The 17,653-nt window shown below is 36.3% G+C and overlaps 1 long non-coding RNA gene across 1 annotated transcript; it reads left to right on the top strand.

Moving 5' to 3' along the window:
- The first annotated feature begins 4,490 nt into the window (after window positions 1–4,490).
- On the top strand, window positions 4,491–17,205 carry LOC118762260. The gene is made up of 4 exons (XR_004998014.1): window positions 4,491–4,521; window positions 5,521–5,528; window positions 8,387–8,389; window positions 17,081–17,205. It is a non-coding gene; the product is annotated as an uncharacterized LOC118762260 (long non-coding RNA).
- Window positions 17,206–17,653: the final 448 nt, after the last annotated feature.

Below are 17,653 nucleotides of genomic sequence, written 5' to 3'. Positions count from 1 at the left end.
ATAGAGTTTCTACCTACACCTTTTTTACCGATCGAGCAGGTCCATCTACCTGAAGTCGTTTGTGATTGGTCCACCTTCCTACTTATTAGGACTTTGGTTTTGGCTAGGTTGATTCTAAGGCCCTTCGATTCTAATCCTTGTTTCCACACCTGAAACTTCTCCTCCAGTTCTGATAGTGACTCAGCAATTAGATATATATATATATATATACACACATATATATGCACTCATCAGATTTTCAATTCTTCCAACACATCTTCAGGTTCTTTTTCAAAATATTGTTAATCTAATTTTGCATCACCTTAAATTAAGCAGTAAATTAAACATTAAATTAAACCTGACACCTATCATAAACAAGCCTCCTGGCTTGCCAGTCCCCAGTCAAACCGGTCTGTTGCAGGTGAGCTGCTACATGCAGGAGGAAAGAGTGAGAAAAAGTTGTGGCGAAAGAGTCAGCAGAAGTTTGCCATTACCTTCTGCCAGAGCTGTGTGGAACTTAGGTGTTTCACTCATAAACACACACATCGCCCTGTCTGAGATCCGAACCCACAATCCCTCGACCATGAGTCCGCTGCTCTAACTACTAGGCCATGTGCCTCCACACATCGCTCTCCTTGTCTGTATAAGGGTAAACTCTTTGTCTGAAGAATAAACATCACCAATAATTTTCTCAACTTTAAAGAGTCTAGACCCTGTTCATTTACCAAATGAAGTCCTGGGTTTGTTACATGCTCGTTTCATTGCAAAAAGAAAAAAATTATTTAAAAAAAGATTAAAATCAAAAGTAAACAGCAGCCTTGGGGGATACCATTAATAATGAACCATAAATAAAGAAATATGTATAATAATGAACCATAAACACACTTGACAACAAAACTGCAATGGGATTCCTTGTCTATTTCTAGTATTTTAATGATTTTCTTTGTCTATTGTTTCATCACCATCATCATCATCATCGTTTAATGCATGCTTTCCATGCTAGCATGGGTTGGATGATTTGATTGAGGATTGGCGAACCAGATGGCTGCACCAGGCTCCCATCTGATCTGGCAGAGTTTCTACAGCTGGATACCTTTCCTAACGCCAACCACTCCGAGAATGTAGTGGGTGCTTTTATGTGCCACAATAGGAATCTAAGAGAGATTGAATTTAGACTATTCCAGCTATACTGATAAGGTTAAGGTTTGGCAAAACTTTACCAACATACAGTAATCAGGAAATATTATTGATAATGTCTTAGATTTCATTTCATAGCTAATATAGTTTATATCTTGTAATAAAGTGAAAAACAGATATCAGCTCAGAGAGGAGAAGCCACAGAAATATCTTTCAGAGATGATTTCCAATGTTGCACCTTCAGTATTGCCTTCATTGACTTCATCTTAAGAATCAATACTTTACATAAATATACACTTCCATCAAAGAATTTTCAAAACAATCATGGAAAAGAGATTTCCATGGATGCTGCTTCTACAGGATTAATCTGTTGACTGGTTAACATCGTTACCAGAATCTTGGATGTATTTAGCAGACTGTACACAGTTGGTTGATCTCTAGCAAGGTTTCTGCTCTGAGGATGACTTCTCCTCTCCATGAAACAGACTGGCACACAAGTAGTGTAAATGGTGTTTGGAAGGACATCCAGCTCTGGAAACAAAGCTATGGATGGAATGCTGTGAAATGAAATCCTCTCAGCTAATATTGGTGACTATTATTCCTCCTTGAACATACGTTAATTCTGACCATGGTAAATCTTTCCAACTAATTCTACAGCAGAAAGCTACTGTAAAATAATTATATGCACATACACACTCACACACACAAACATGCATACACATACACCGATAAATCATCGTCATTTAACGTCTGCTTTCCATGCTGGCATGGGTTGGACAGTTTGACTGAGGACTGGTGAGCCAGGAGGCTACACCAGGTTCCAATCTGATCTGGTAAAGTTTCTACGCCCTTCCTAATGCCAACCACTCCGAGAGTGTAGTGGGTGCTTTTACTGACATGAGGGCCAGTCAGGCAGTACTGGCAACGACCATGCTCGAATGTTGTTTTCCACGTGCCACCTGCACAGGTGCCAGTAAGGTGATGCTGGCAACGATCACGTTCGAATGCTGCTTTTTACATGCCACCAGTATGTAAAAATGTCTAAATTTATATGTATATCTGCCTATCACTCTCTCTCTCTCTATCTCTCTCTCTCTCTCTCTCTCTCTCCCTATATATATATATATATATATATATATATGTGTGTAAATAATTAGAAAAATGGAGAAAACCAGATTAACAAACACATTGATTGGACCACATTTATAGCTTATGTTTTAATACAAAGCATGACATAACATATCTTACAGCCATTACTGATCGGATTGCCAAAATGCAGTCTATAAATAAATGCAAGAATAAAGTTCTTTATCTTCATAGGGCATTCGAAATTAAGGCAATGGATCTTCATCAGAGTAAAAAACAAGAACATACAATATAAAACAAAGGGAAGAAGGAAAGAAAACATGGCTTAGGCAAATAGTCTAGAAGCTCAATATGTTAAGAGCAAATAATTCACATCAGGGGCTACAGGGTCCGTAGGTTTAAATAGTGAGCTAGTAATGGTCTAGGGTATACTACAATTTATTAACGGGTTGGAGCAATTAGAAGTGTGGGGGGTCGGGATGTTTAAAAAAGAAGTTATCTAGATTACTATATATAAGGAAAATACTAACATGATTATGAAAGGGCAATACCTATGCTAATGGAGTAAACTCAAGTAAAAGTAAACAAACATCATATGTATATATACACATACATGTGTGTGTATACATACATACATACATATATATATATACACATATATATACATATATATGTATATATATATACTCTTTACTCTCTTTTACTCTTTTACTTGTTTCAGTCATTTGACTGCGGCCATGCTGGAGCACCGCCTTTAGTTGAGCAAATCGACCCCGGGACTTATTCTTTGTAAGCCCAGTACTTATTCTATCGGTCTCTTTTGCCGAACCGCTAAGTGACGGGGATGTAAACACACCAGCATCGGTTGTCAAGTAATGCTAGAGGGACAAACACAGACACACAAACACACAGACACACATATATGTATATACATATATACGACAGGCTTCTTTCAGTTTCCATCTACCAAATCCACTCACAAGGCATTGGTTGACCCGGGGCTATAGCAGAAGACACTTGCCCAAGATGCCACCTAATGGGACTGAACCCGGAACCATGTGGTTGGTTAGCAAGCTACTTACCACACAGCCACTCCTGCACCTATATACATATATATATGCACATCTTCCCCTACCACACACATGCACATACTCAGTGGGTGTTCCGTGCACTTTCTCTTGACCTTATCTACTTTCACAGCATTGGCTGGTCCAAGGGTATAGTAGAAAACATTTGCCCAAGATACCATACCAAAAGATAGAACTTAAGGTGCACAGCAACAAAGTAAACTCCACACCTGCACAAATCACTTGCACTTACGCAATTATGATAATTGCATTCAATGCTGCAGCTGGTGCTACTGCTACTAGTACTACTATTTTCGTTCATTTAGCCTCATCTGAACCATTTCGATACCAACCTGACTGAAACCGCCTCAGGCTCTGTAGTAGAAATATCTTGTTTTCATAAGTTCTGAATTAAAATCTTCCACCAAACCTTAGTCACAATTTATGTTCCTAACACTAGCTTAATGATAACCAGTGAGGGCGCGTGGCTTAGTGGTTAGGGCATTCGGCTCATGATCGTAAGGTTGTGAGTTCGATTCCCGGCGACGCGTTGTGTCCTTGAGCAAGACACTTTATTTCACGTTGCTCCAGTCCACTCAGCTGGCAAAAATGAGTTGTACTTGTATTTCAAAGGGTCAGCCTTGTCACTCTTTGTGTCACGCTGATTATCCCCGAGAACTACATTAAGGGTACACGTGTCTGTGGAATGCTCAGCCATTTGCACGTTAATTTCACGAGCAAGCTGTTCCGTTGATCGTATCAGCTGGGACCCTCGTCGTCGTAACCGGCGGAGTCTTTTAATGATAACCAAGTTATTTTACTAAATTATTTGTTATATTTAAACTAATTGAAAGAAACACAAAACATCTCAAGAGTGCACTGGGTGTTCTAGATGTGGCATTAGCACTGGTGCTTTGTTTGTGGCACCAAGTAAATTGCAAGACAATAAACCCTCAGCTGGGAGATGGAAAAGTACTGAAGGAAAGGTCTTTGTGCCGGTTGAGAGATTAACACTTTAGCATTTAACCCTTTTGGAACCAATCTGACTGAAACCACCTCTGCCTCTGTAGTACAAATGTCTTGTTTTCAAAAGTTCTGAATTAAAATCTTCCACCAAATCTTAGTAACAATTTATGTTCTTAACACTAGCTTAATGATAACTAAGTTATTTTACTAAATTCTTTGTTATATTTAAAAGTAATTGAAAGAAACACAGAGCATCTCAACAGAAATAGGGTAATGAAAGGGTTTAGTCTCTGCTTGCAGCCTTGCAAAATAATCTTATACTTCGTTTAGAAGTCATAAACACAATACTCTATATGAGTGATTATGGGACAGAGAAATACCTGAAAGGAGCAGCCTGCATACAAAATATAAATAAAGCACAGCTTTACCATGTGTAATGTTGAAGGCTGATTAACTGAGAGTTACCAAGCAATTAGCAGACAAAATCTTGCTCTAGATGTGCTTTAAATTTAAAACAGTTTGTAAGGGTCTGTAATTCTAATAAACAGTTGGTTGAATTATTAGGTTGTTCTGAAAATAATAGCCGATTTCAGAAACATAATTTTATTCTGGAAAAATTAACAATAGAAATGTTTTGATTAGTCAAAGCATGAGCCGTCAACATCTATGCATCTCTGCCATCAATCAACGAGATTATTTATGCCTCATTGATAAAAACTTATTGGCTTTGAAGCTAAGAAATCTTTGAAAGTTGATTCCACCTCTGGTTTGGACCTGACCTGAAAGTTTTACCTCATGAAAACGTATTTAAATGCTTAAAAAATTAATAGTCAGTGGGTGAAAGGTCAGGAGAATATGGAGGATGTGGTAAAGATGTGCCAAAACAGACAATGAAGCCTGGTGCAGCTCTCCAGCCTTGCCAGCCCCTGTCAAACCATCCAACCCATGCCAGCATTGAAAAAAACACACTTTGAATGATGATGATGTTGGTGATGGTGATGATATGTATGTATCTTAAAGCGTGGCTGTGTGGTAAGAAGCTTGCTTCCTAACCTCATGGTTCTGGGTTCAGTCCCACTACATGGCACTTTTGGTAAGTGTTTTCTACTATAGCCTCAAGCCGACGAAAGCCTTGTGAAGGGATTTGGTAAATGGAAACTGAAAGAAGCCCTTTGTATATATATATATATGTATATATTTATGTGTGTGTGTTTGTCCCCCCACCACCATCACTTAACAACCGATGTTGGTATGTTTATGTCCCTGTAACTTAGCAGTTCAGCAGAAGCACCAGTATTACAAAGAATAAGTCCAGGGGCCGATTTTTTTACTAAAAGGCAGTGCTCCAGCATGGTCACAGTCAATTGACTGAAGCAAGTAAAAGAGTGAATGGATTTGGTAGACGGAAACTGAAAGAAGCCTGTCGTATATATATGTATATGTTTGTCTGTGTTTGTCTCCCACCATTGCTTGACAACCAACGTTGGTGTGTTTGCATTCCCGTAACTTAGTAGTTTGGCAAATGACACTGATAGAATGAGTACTGGGCATACAAAGAATAAGTCGTGAGGTCTGTTTGCTTGACTAAAGGTGGTGCTCCAGCATGGCCACATTCAAATGACTGAAACAAGCAAAAGAATAAAAGAATATATATATATGTATATATTTACCTGGGTATCATTAAATCGGAATTACTTTTGCAGTGTCAAGCTCTTAGGTTTTGGCAGGTTGGGATGTCAGATTTGAGCCTTGTCCATGCATTTGGAGGAGGAAACATCCAGATGTTATGGAAACCTACTGGTTTTATAAAACCCATTCATTTAAAATTAGTTTGGTTACAAATAATTACAATAATCTCTCTATTTCTTTAAAGAATTAACAGAAATGAGAATCTTGTGAAAGAGTCAATTCTAAACAACCCTTCTCTATACATATAAAGGCATGTAAACCAATTTAAGACCTTTTGTGATGTCTCTATTTCTTCATATTATATCTTTATGATAGATCTTATTCAGTCTCTGACACTCATTAATTAATTCCTCATAAATCCTTTTTTTTTAATCTCTCGTCTAATCATAACTGTTTTTTTTCTTTAATATCATTTCTGGTCATTTAATCTTCTTATCGAATCCTTTAAGCTAGGCCAATAAAATTACCTTCTTCAGTTTTACTGTCCACATGACTACTCATACCCAAACCAATATCTTCATATCATCTGCTATGGTTTTGGTATCAACTAAATTCACAATGTGAAGTTTGCTGATTTTTGCCAACAGAACATTATTACTTTCCTTAGACTCCAATGTTTTTCCATTATATTACGTATTTAATATGACATATCTGAATGAAGATAATTCTTTATTGGCCTCTCAAATAATTCAAATTCATTTGACTAAGCATTATCTAAAATTTATCGAGAGATACAAGTTTATAACACACATTCATAGAGAATGTATACAAACTAGAATTGATTGCCAACTGAGTTAGATTGTCAAGTCAAATGCAGCCAACCAATTGGAAAATATTGGAAGAAGAATAAATTTGAAACAGCACCTTTCTAATATGCTGAAAGAGATCAGTACAAATGAATTGGAAAGAATTGACCTGCCTATCAACTGTAAAAACTGTAAATAAAAGTGTGACTACAGTGCAGCTGGTTATGTCTTCATCATAGCATCACTGTAGGCAGCGAGCTGGCAGAAACATTAGCACGCCGGGCGAAATGTGTAGCCGTATTTCGTCTGCCGTTACATTCTGGGTTCAAATTCCGCCGAGGTCTACTTTGCCTTTCATCCTTTCGGGGTCGATTAAATAAGTACCAGTTATGCACTGGGGTTGATATAATCGACTTAATCCATTTGTCTGTCCTTGTTTGTCCCCTCTGTGTTTATCCCCTTGTGGGTAGTAAAAAAATAGGTATTTCAGCAGTCTTCAGTCTTCGTGTTCTGAGTTCATATTCTGCCAAGGTTGGCATTGCCTTTCACCCTTTCAAGGTCGACAAAATTAGTACCAATTACACACGGGGGTCGATATAATCGACTTAATCCTTTTGTCTGTCCTTGTTTGTCCTCTCTGTGTTTAGCCCCTTGTTGGTAGTAAAAAAATATATCACAGTAGGAATAAACTGTGGTGATTTCGTATTGTCTTTCCTAAAGAACTTAAGATATGGGATATGTGATGCTCATGCTTTTCCAAGTGAATTCAGGTGGAACAACAAATAGTAAATTCAAACCAGGCCATGACCTGAGCCTGCCAGGAGTTAGCTGTCTGTTTCGTGTTGCTCACTCAACTTAAAAATTCATATCCGTTGGAATCATACATATTGCATTGACCATTTTTCAATGTTTATGTATATAATAAGATTTTATATACACAGACATGACAGAAGTAAATAGACAGCCCATAAAACATCATTTTATGTGTATTCTAACTTTTAATGGTTTATATTTTTTATTAATTGGTATTTTTATGTTTCAGGTTCTATATATGACTCTTTAATCATGCCATGTACAAAAGAAGCCTTGGAACTGTCTGAATTTGAAAGAGGTTGTACTTATGAAATGTGGCCTTATCACTAAAAACAAGACATTCCTTGAAGTCGGCTTCTTCAAGTTTCTCTTGCATATCAACACAGAATTGTTTGCGCATTCACTTGTCATCTGCCATTATGGCCTGAACAAGCTGTAGCTTGTAGGGTTTCATTAGCAAGCGTTTCGGTTCTTGAAAAGAGCAAACCTTATCAAAAATAAGAGTCCACATGGACTCTGTTGAGACAAGAAAGTTGGACTTATACATTACAAAAACTTATATACACACATATATCCATACATATCAGGTTGATGAAAAGTAAGCAACGTTTTGAACCATGAAGAATTTGCACCGGATTTTTGCAGAGTTTTGAATTTTTTTAAACATTGGTTTGCAATTGTCTGATAATGCAGACATAGACTTACCTAAACGCATCAATAAATTAACATTGATATCTTTTTTCACTGTTGTTTCAATCATCTGAAATGAAACTTTCAAAGTGCGATATTTGAGCAATTTTTCTATTCAACCTCACATTTTGAAGTCGAATAGCAAAGCAGCTGATGTAGAGCAACTGAAACTGGTCATGGCATCAATGAAATGTTTGGTGAGGAAATGACCAGTGAGTGGTTAGCTCAAAAATGGTTTAAACAATTTCGCAGTGGAGACCTGAATCTTGAAGATCATGAGTGTAGTGGACGCCTGTCTGTCATCGATGATGGTCAGTTAAAGACCATCATTGAGAACAATACATGTGAAACTATATGAGAACTGGCAAAAGAACTTCAAGTTAGCCAGAAAACTGCCTGCAGCCATTTGCATCATCATCATCATCATCGTTTAACATCAGCTTTCCATGCTGGCAAGGGTTGGACGATTTGACTGAGGTCTGGTGAACCAGATGGCTGCAATAGACTCCAATTTGATCTGACAGAGTTTCTACAGCTGGATGCCCTTCCTAATGCCAACCACTCCGAGAGTGTAGTGGGTGCTTTTACGTGCCACCGGCACGAGGGTCAGTCAGGCAGTACTGGCAACAGCCATGCTCAAATGCTACTTTTTATGTGCCACCCACACAGGAGACAGTCCAGCACACTGGCAACAACCTCGCTCAAATGTTTTTTTTTATGTGCCACCAGCACAAGTGCCAGTAAGTCAATGCAGGTAACAATCACGCTCAAGTGGGTTTTTTTACATGCCATCAGCAGAGAGGCTTGTTGCTCTGGCAATGATTACACTCATATGGTACTCTTTGCGCTCCACTAGCACAGATGCCAGTCATCGAATTTGATTTCGCTTTTGATTTCACTTGCCTCAACGGGGCTTCGCAAGCAGAGTTTAGTGTCCAATGAAGGAAAGGTATGCATAAGTGGGCTGGTTACACCCCTAGCATAGGCCACAAGATTATGGTCTCACTCGAGCTTGCCGAGTCTTTTCAAGCACAGCATATTTCCAAAGGTCCCGGTCACTAGTCATTGCCTCAGTGAGGCCCAATGTTCAAAGATCATACTTCACCACCTCATCCCAGGTCTTCCTGGGTCTACCTCTTCCACAGGTTCCCTCAACCACTAGGGTGTGTCACTTTTTCACACAACTATCTTCATCCATTCTCATCACATAGCCATACCAGTGCAGTCATCTCTCCTGCACACCACATCTGATGCTTCTTAGGACCAACTTTTCTCTCAAGGTACTTACACTCTGTCGAGTATGCACACTGACATTACACATCCATTGGAGCATACTGGCTTCATTCTTTGCAAGCTTATGCATGTCGTCATCCGGCACAGCCCATGTTTCACTGCCATGTAGCATGGCTCTTCGTACACATGCATCATACAGTCTACCTTTTACTCTGAGCAAGGGACCCTTTGTCACCAGAAGAGGTAAGAGCTCTCTGAACTTAGGCCAGGCTATTCTTATTCTAGCAGCCACACCTTCAGCACACCCTCCCCCACTACTGACTTGGTCACCTAGGTAACAGAAGCTATCAACTACTTCTAGTTTTTCTCCCTGTAATGTCGTTGGAAAATCAAAAAAGCTTGACAAATGGGTACCACATGATTTGAATGAAAATCAAAAAATGCGTAGATATTAAATTTACTCATCACTTCTTCTCTGTAACCAGACCAATCCACTTCTTGACTGTATTGTAATTTGTAATCAAAAGTGGATTCTGTACAATAATAAAAAGCATTCTTCGCACTAGTTGGAGCAAAATGAAGCACCTGAGCTCTTCTAGAAGAAGGTTATAGTGACCGTTTGGTGGTCTCCTGCTGGACTCATCCACTATAACTTCTTAAAATTCAGAAAAACCATTACTGCAGGAACATATCACTATGAAATTGCCAAACTGAATCAAAAACTGCAGTTCCTCCATCCCGGACTGGTCAGCAGGAGAGGGTCAGTCATTCTTCATGACAATGCACGACCACACGTTGTATTAACGATGCTCCAGAAGTTGAAGGAACTTGGCAACGAAGTTCTTCCCCACCCAGCTTATTCCCCAGACCTTTATCCTACTGACTACCTCTTTTCCAAGCACCTTGATGGTTTTCTGCGAGAGAAGAGGTTCAAAAATCAAACTGATGCTGAAAGTGTGTTCAAAGAGTCCATCAGCTCATTGGCAAAAATGTGTTGATTGTAATGGTACTTACTATGAGGAATAAAATTTCCGCATTCTTGAAATATATTGTGATAAATTTCGTGTTTCAAAACATTGCTTACTTTTAACTCCGCCTGATACATATACATACTCATATGTATATATATACAGATATATATATATATATATATATATACATAATCGTCATCATCATCATTGTCATTTAACATCCGCTTTCTATGCTGGCATGGGTTGGATGATTTGACTGAGGGCTGGCGAGCCAGAAGGCTGCACCAGGCTCCAATCTGATCTGGCAAAGTTTCTAAAGGTTGGATGCCCTTCCTAATGACAACCACTCCAAGAGTGTAGTGGGTGCTTTTATGTGCCACTGCCACGAGGGCCAGTCAGGCAGTACTGGCAAGAACCATGCTCAAAAGGTGTTTATTACGTGCCACCTGCACAAGAGCCAGTCCAGTGCCACTGGCAATGACCAAGCTCAAATGTTGTACATATATAATATATATATATATATACACACACACACTCATGCACATATACACACACATATATACATTCACATATATAGATATACACACACACATATATATATATATGTATATATATCCACGTATTGAAATTTTTTCTGATTTTTCAGATTTTTATATGCTAGGCTACTGGTTTTAAATTGATGTTAATTAAATTAATATTCAATTTATCTCCCTCATTATTTAAATTTTATATATACACACACACACACATATATATATATATATATATATATATTATATATATATATATACATATATATATATATACACATATATACATATATATATATATATTATACACATATATATACATACATATATATATATATATATATATATATATATATAAATATATATAATATTATTAGAGACAAAACCACTACTTTGCAAAACAAACAAGGAAAGACTTAATCAATACATAAAATTTTAATAAAAAGTCAAAAAAACCGCCACTACAATTGTTTCTTGTCTTGATCGACAATCTTCAGGTGGACTTCCAATCTAAAATATCAATATTTTAAAATATAAAAATAATAATTTTAAAATAATTAAAGTATTAATGAAAAAATATAAATATATAATCTATTTATAACCTATATATAATCCATATATAATCAATATATAAACAATATATAAACTAAAATAAACCTATCAACAATTAAATATAAAATATAAAATATAAAATATAAAATATAAAACAAAACAAAAAATAAACTATATATACACCCATACACATATAACTAATTATATATAACCATATCTAAATACATACACTAAATCACACACCTATATATATCCCTATACATACACATAAAAACGTCTAGGCAACGATAAATAAATAAAATAGCTAAATACTTCAACACAACACTTATTCATACTCCCTCACACACACATACAACCCACATTCCCGCTCTAGAAACGGACATCACTTAAAATTATGAACGGAGAAATGGAATAAATGGAATTAAAAATTATATTCACTTGGTAAAACGAACACTACTTAAAAATTATGAATGAAATAATGCAATAAAACAACAGACATCGCAAATAGACACAAATTACTACGAATTCCTTAACAAAACTACCATGATAAACCAAAACTCATAAAAACATATAATGATAAAATCTCCCTTTACTAAACTCTATAACATACCTATATAGCAATCCCCCTAACCTAAACATTCACACACAAATACACACACGTAAACCACACACCCACGACATATACAAATACCCACCCCACTTACACATACCTATACATACATATAAACCTCAACATATACTCCAAAAACCCACTCAACCCCACACAGACAAATAAACACATACATCCCCAAACCTAAATAGCAAACCCATAAACACATTCACACACAAATATACATACGTAAAACACACACCATATACATATACATACTCACCAAACTCGACATATACAACAATATTAACACACCCACATTCATACAGATAAACAAACTACACAACCAAAATACGCACACACTCACACACAATCCCACATACATAAACACTCCAAAGAAAAACAACATTATTACACATAATACGATATATAAAATACATCGTAAGTAACCAGAATATCAAAAATAACAATATGACATAAGGAGAAATAATATACATACTTTCAAGTCAGTTTCAAATTATGAAGTGAAATTAAATTCTAATCCGTTAAAAACATCAAACCAAATTACGTTACCATAGGAACATAACTTATGTATAAAAAGAATACGCGCTATGGAAGCAAACCTCACTTAAAATTATGAATGGAGAAATAGAATAAATGGAATTAAAAATTATATACATGCGGTAAACCAACATTATTTAAAAAAATTATGAATGGATTCTTTTATAAAACTACCATGATAAACTAAAACTCACAAAAACATAAATGATAAAACCTCCCTTTACTAAACCCTATAACATACTTATATAGCAATCCCTTTAACCTATACATTCACACACAAATACACACACGTAAACCACACACCCATAACAAATACAAACACCCACCCACTCACACACCCACAAGTACATGTAAGCCTCAACATATACACCAAACAAAATTACGTTACCAAGGAACTTAACATATGTATAAAAAGTATTCCCGCTCTGGAAACGAACATCTTTTAAAATTATGAATGGAGAAATGGAATAAATGGAATTAAAAATAATATTCACGTGGCAAAACGAACACCACTCAAAAATTATGAATGAAACAATGTAATAAAACAACAAACATCGTAAATAGACAAATTACCACAAATTCCCTAAAAAAACCATGATAAACCAAAACTCATAAAAACATATAACGATAAAATCTCCCTTTGCTAAACTCTATAACAAACCTATATAGCAATCCCCCTAACCTAAACATTCACACACAAATACACACACGTAAACCACAGACCCACGACGTATACAAATACCCACCTCACTCACACAAACCTATACTAACTTATAAACCTCAATATACACCAAAAACCCACTCCCTCCCCACACAGTATATATATATATATATATATATATATATATATATATAATATATATATATATAATATTATTAGAGACAAAACCACTATATATATGTATATATATATGTATATATATATATACATACATATATACATATATATATATATACATATATATATACATACATATATATATCATATATATATATATAATATATATATATATATATATATATTTGTATGTATGTATGTATGGTATGTAGCTTGTTTACCAACCATATGGTTCCAGGTTCAGTCCCACTGTGTGGCACCTTGGGCAAGTGTCTTCTACTATAGCCTCGGGCTGACAAAAGCCTTGTGAGTGGATTTGGTAGACGGAAACTGAAAGAAGCCTGCTGTATATATGTATGTATATATATATGTATACATATATATGTATATATGTATGTATATATATATATATACATATATATATACATATATATATATATATATATGTGTGTGTGTGTGTGTGTGTGTGTGTGTGCGCGTGTATGTTTGTGTGTCTGTGTTTGGCCCCCCAACACCACTTGACAGCTGATGCTGGTGTGTTTATGTCGCCGTCACTTAGCGGTTCGGCAAAGAGACCGATAGAATAAGTACTAGGCTTACAAAGAATAAGTCCTGGGGTCGAATTGCTCGAGTAAAGGTGGTGCTCCAGCATGGTCGCACTCAAATGACTGAAACAAGTAAAAGAGTAAAAAGAGTAAAGAGTATATATATATATATATATAATTCATAAATGAGGGCAAAGGAAAAAAATTCTAATGCCAAATATGCCGAAAAATTGGACATATTGTCCATTAACCATATAAATTTTTTCACAATACGCATGCTACTTGAAAAAAGGTCGACAGAAATTTCTTAAAAATTCCATTATTACCATATCGGACCGATTTCAGAGTTAGCTACTAAGAGCCCTCTCTTCGTCAGTGATACATGTGGCAAAAGAGGTAAATGAGATACTTACTCATACCCATGGAAGAAGCAAATACTAAGTCATGGGCAGAACCAAGTACCCCAAATACATCCAAAGTAGAAATACTCCAGCCTCATTTATGAATTGTTTATAAATTTAACCGTTAAAGGTATTTTTTAATATGCTGGCCATTGACAAAATTTTTTTAGAGAAAATATTTTTTTTCGAAAAGAATTTTATCCTCACATTTGATATATATATATATATATATATATATATATATATAAAGCAATATATCTCAAACCCCTCTTTCAAAGTTTCCTTGTACCTCTGCTGCACTAGCTGTGACCCAAAACATTAATCTTTAATGACTTCACCCAGCGAACCAGCTTACACCATTTCTATTTTAATCTGATTTCATTAAAAATAATACAACACTACTAACCTACCAATTCTAGTTACAGTTATACAGCTTTCATCGAACAAACATTTTTGTAATTGAGAAAATTCGTCTGAGTGCACAGGGTGGAGAGAAGCCATTGAATTTACATTCGCAGACAGTAATTCATGTTCACTTACACCAATTTTGATTAAAGCAATTTTCCAAAACAACTTTGATATGGTTTGCATCTGGTTTTAGTGGCTTCGTCTGAATACTTCTGATAAAGCTACACTTTAGTTGTTGATTTACCAATTGTTTTCTTACACCCACCAACCAGATGTGTTGAACATGATAGGCAAACTAATAACCGTCTTCTATTCCATTCGCTTCTCACCTTCACACAAATACGTTTTCACACACAGTGAATTGGTAGAGTTGTTGCTTAATTTTAACGAAGCCATAGATAAGCGAATCTAATGATCAAACTCCTTTTTTCTGAATAGGTGTATGTGTGACTTTGTGGTAAGATGCTTGCTTCCTTACCACATGGTTCAGAGTTCAGTCCCACTGTATGGCATCTTGGGCGGGTGTCTTCTACTATAGCCTTGGGCTGACCTAATCTTTCTGAGTAGATTTGGTAGACGGAAACTGAAAGAAGCCTATCATATATTATGTGTGTGTGTGTGTGTGTATGCGTGTTTGCTTGTATGCATGTGTATTTGTGTGTGTGTGTGTGTGTGTGTGCGTATGTACATGTGTGTGTGTGTGTGTGTGTGTTTGCTTGTGTGCATGTGTATGTTTGTGCGTGTATGTGTGCACATGTGCATGTGTATGTGTGTGCCTGTGTGTGTGTACTTGTCTCCCACTACTACTTCGCAACCAGTGTTGGTTTGTTTACATCTAATTTAATGGTTCGTAAAATGTACCGATAGAATAAGACTCAGGCTCCATAAAAGAAAAAGCGCTAGGGTTGATTTGTTCAACTAAAAATTCTTCAAGGCAGTGCCCCAGCATGACCAGTTTCCTTGGCGTATAGGTTCCCCACCTGAACTGGATGCCTATCCATCGCAGGTGAGCTGCTTGATGCAGGAGGAAAAGAGTGAGAGTAAGTTGTGATGAAGGAGTCAGCAAAAGTTAATCATTACCTTCTGCCGGAGCTGCATCGAGCTTAGGTGTTCCACTCATAAACACATATATTGCCTGGTCTGAGATTTGAACCCACGATCGCTCGACCATGAGTCTGCTGCTCTAACCACGAGGCCATGTGCCTCTCACCAATACTATAGAGGTAAGTTAAAAGTGCACAGCCAGTATTTCTCAAAGATAGTCAGTGCAGTAACTCATTTTTAAGCTATTGCCCTTCTTCAGATAACCTGTTTAGCACTAAATATTACTTTGAGGATTAGCCCCACTTCAACTTTGGACATGCAGACCCTTGGACAAAAGTATTCTAGGTGTAACCACTCTTTTCAAGCTATGTTATCAGACACAGTTCTATATTTAAGAAATGAGGAATTATGTACATTATTTACATTATTTACATTTGATGGATATTTGTCCTCATCTTGTTTGTTGTTAACACAACGTTTCGGCTGATATACCCTCCAGCCTTCATCAGGTGTCTTGGGGAAATTTTGAACCTGGTTTCTCATTCCTGAAGTATTTTTTGATTATTATTATTCAGCTTGTCGCCTGGAATCAAACTCGGAATCTTGGGGTTAGTAGCCCATGCTCTTAACCCCAAGATTCTGAGTTCGATTCCAGGCAGTGACCTGAATGATAATAATAATAAAAATAATAATAATAATAATAATAATAATAATAATAATAATAATAATGATAATAATAATAATAATAATAATAATAATAATAATAATGACATTGAAAAATACCTTAGGAATGAGAACCCAGGTTCGAAATTTCCCCAAGACACCTGAGGAAGGCTGAAAGGGTATATCAGCCAAAATGTGGCTATTTAACCCTTTCAGTGCCAACCCGGCTGAAACCACCTCTGGCTCTGTAATACAAATGTCTTGTTTTCAAAAGATCTGAATTAAAATCTTCCACCAAACCTTAGTCACAATTTATGTTCCTAACACTAGCTTAATGATAACTAAGTTATTTTACTAAATTATTTGTTATATTTAAAATTAATTGAAAGAAACACAGAGCATCTCAAAATAAATATGGTAAAAAAAGGATTAAGAAGAAAAATAATCAGCAGAAGACATGAGAGAAGGAGATCTCAATGTGGTCACTCTATATGCTAGAAATAATAGCCTAAATTTCCTTTAATCAACATCCTTCCAACTGGTTCTAATGTATATCTGCCCAAATGTAGAAGTGTGTATAACCCTTTTGATATTAACCCACCTGAAACTGCCTCTGACTCTGTAGTACAAATGCCTTGTTTTCATAAGTTTTGAATTAAAATCTTCCACCAAATCTTAGTCACAATTTACGTTCCTATATATATATATACTCTTTACTCTCTCTTTACTTTTTTACTTGTTTCAGTCATTTGACTGCGGCCATGCTGGAGCACTGCCTTTAGTTGAGCAAATTGACCCCAGGACTTATTCTTTGTAAGCCTAGTACTTATTCTATAGGTCTCTTTTGCTGAATTGCTAAGTTACGGGTATGTAAACACACCAGCATTGGTTATCAAGCAATGTTGGGGTGACAAACAAAGACATACAAAGACACACACACACATATATATACATATATACGACGGGCTTCTTTCAGTTTCCATCTACCAAATCCACTCACAAGGCTTTGGTCGGCCCAAGGCTATTATAGAAGACACTTGCCCAATGTGCCATACAGTGGGACAGCATTCGTAAACCGAGGTACTAATGTATAAAATGAATATGAGAAAGACAAGAGATAAAGTACAATTTATTCGTGATCAGAG

This window comes from Octopus sinensis, linkage group LG2 (assembly GCF_006345805.1).
Source record: "Octopus sinensis linkage group LG2, ASM634580v1, whole genome shotgun sequence".
In the NCBI taxonomy this organism is placed as follows: Eukaryota; Metazoa; Mollusca; class Cephalopoda; order Octopoda; family Octopodidae; genus Octopus; species Octopus sinensis.
The sequence above is the reverse complement of the archived record's forward strand: the minus strand, read 5'-3'. Positions and strand labels throughout refer to the sequence as shown.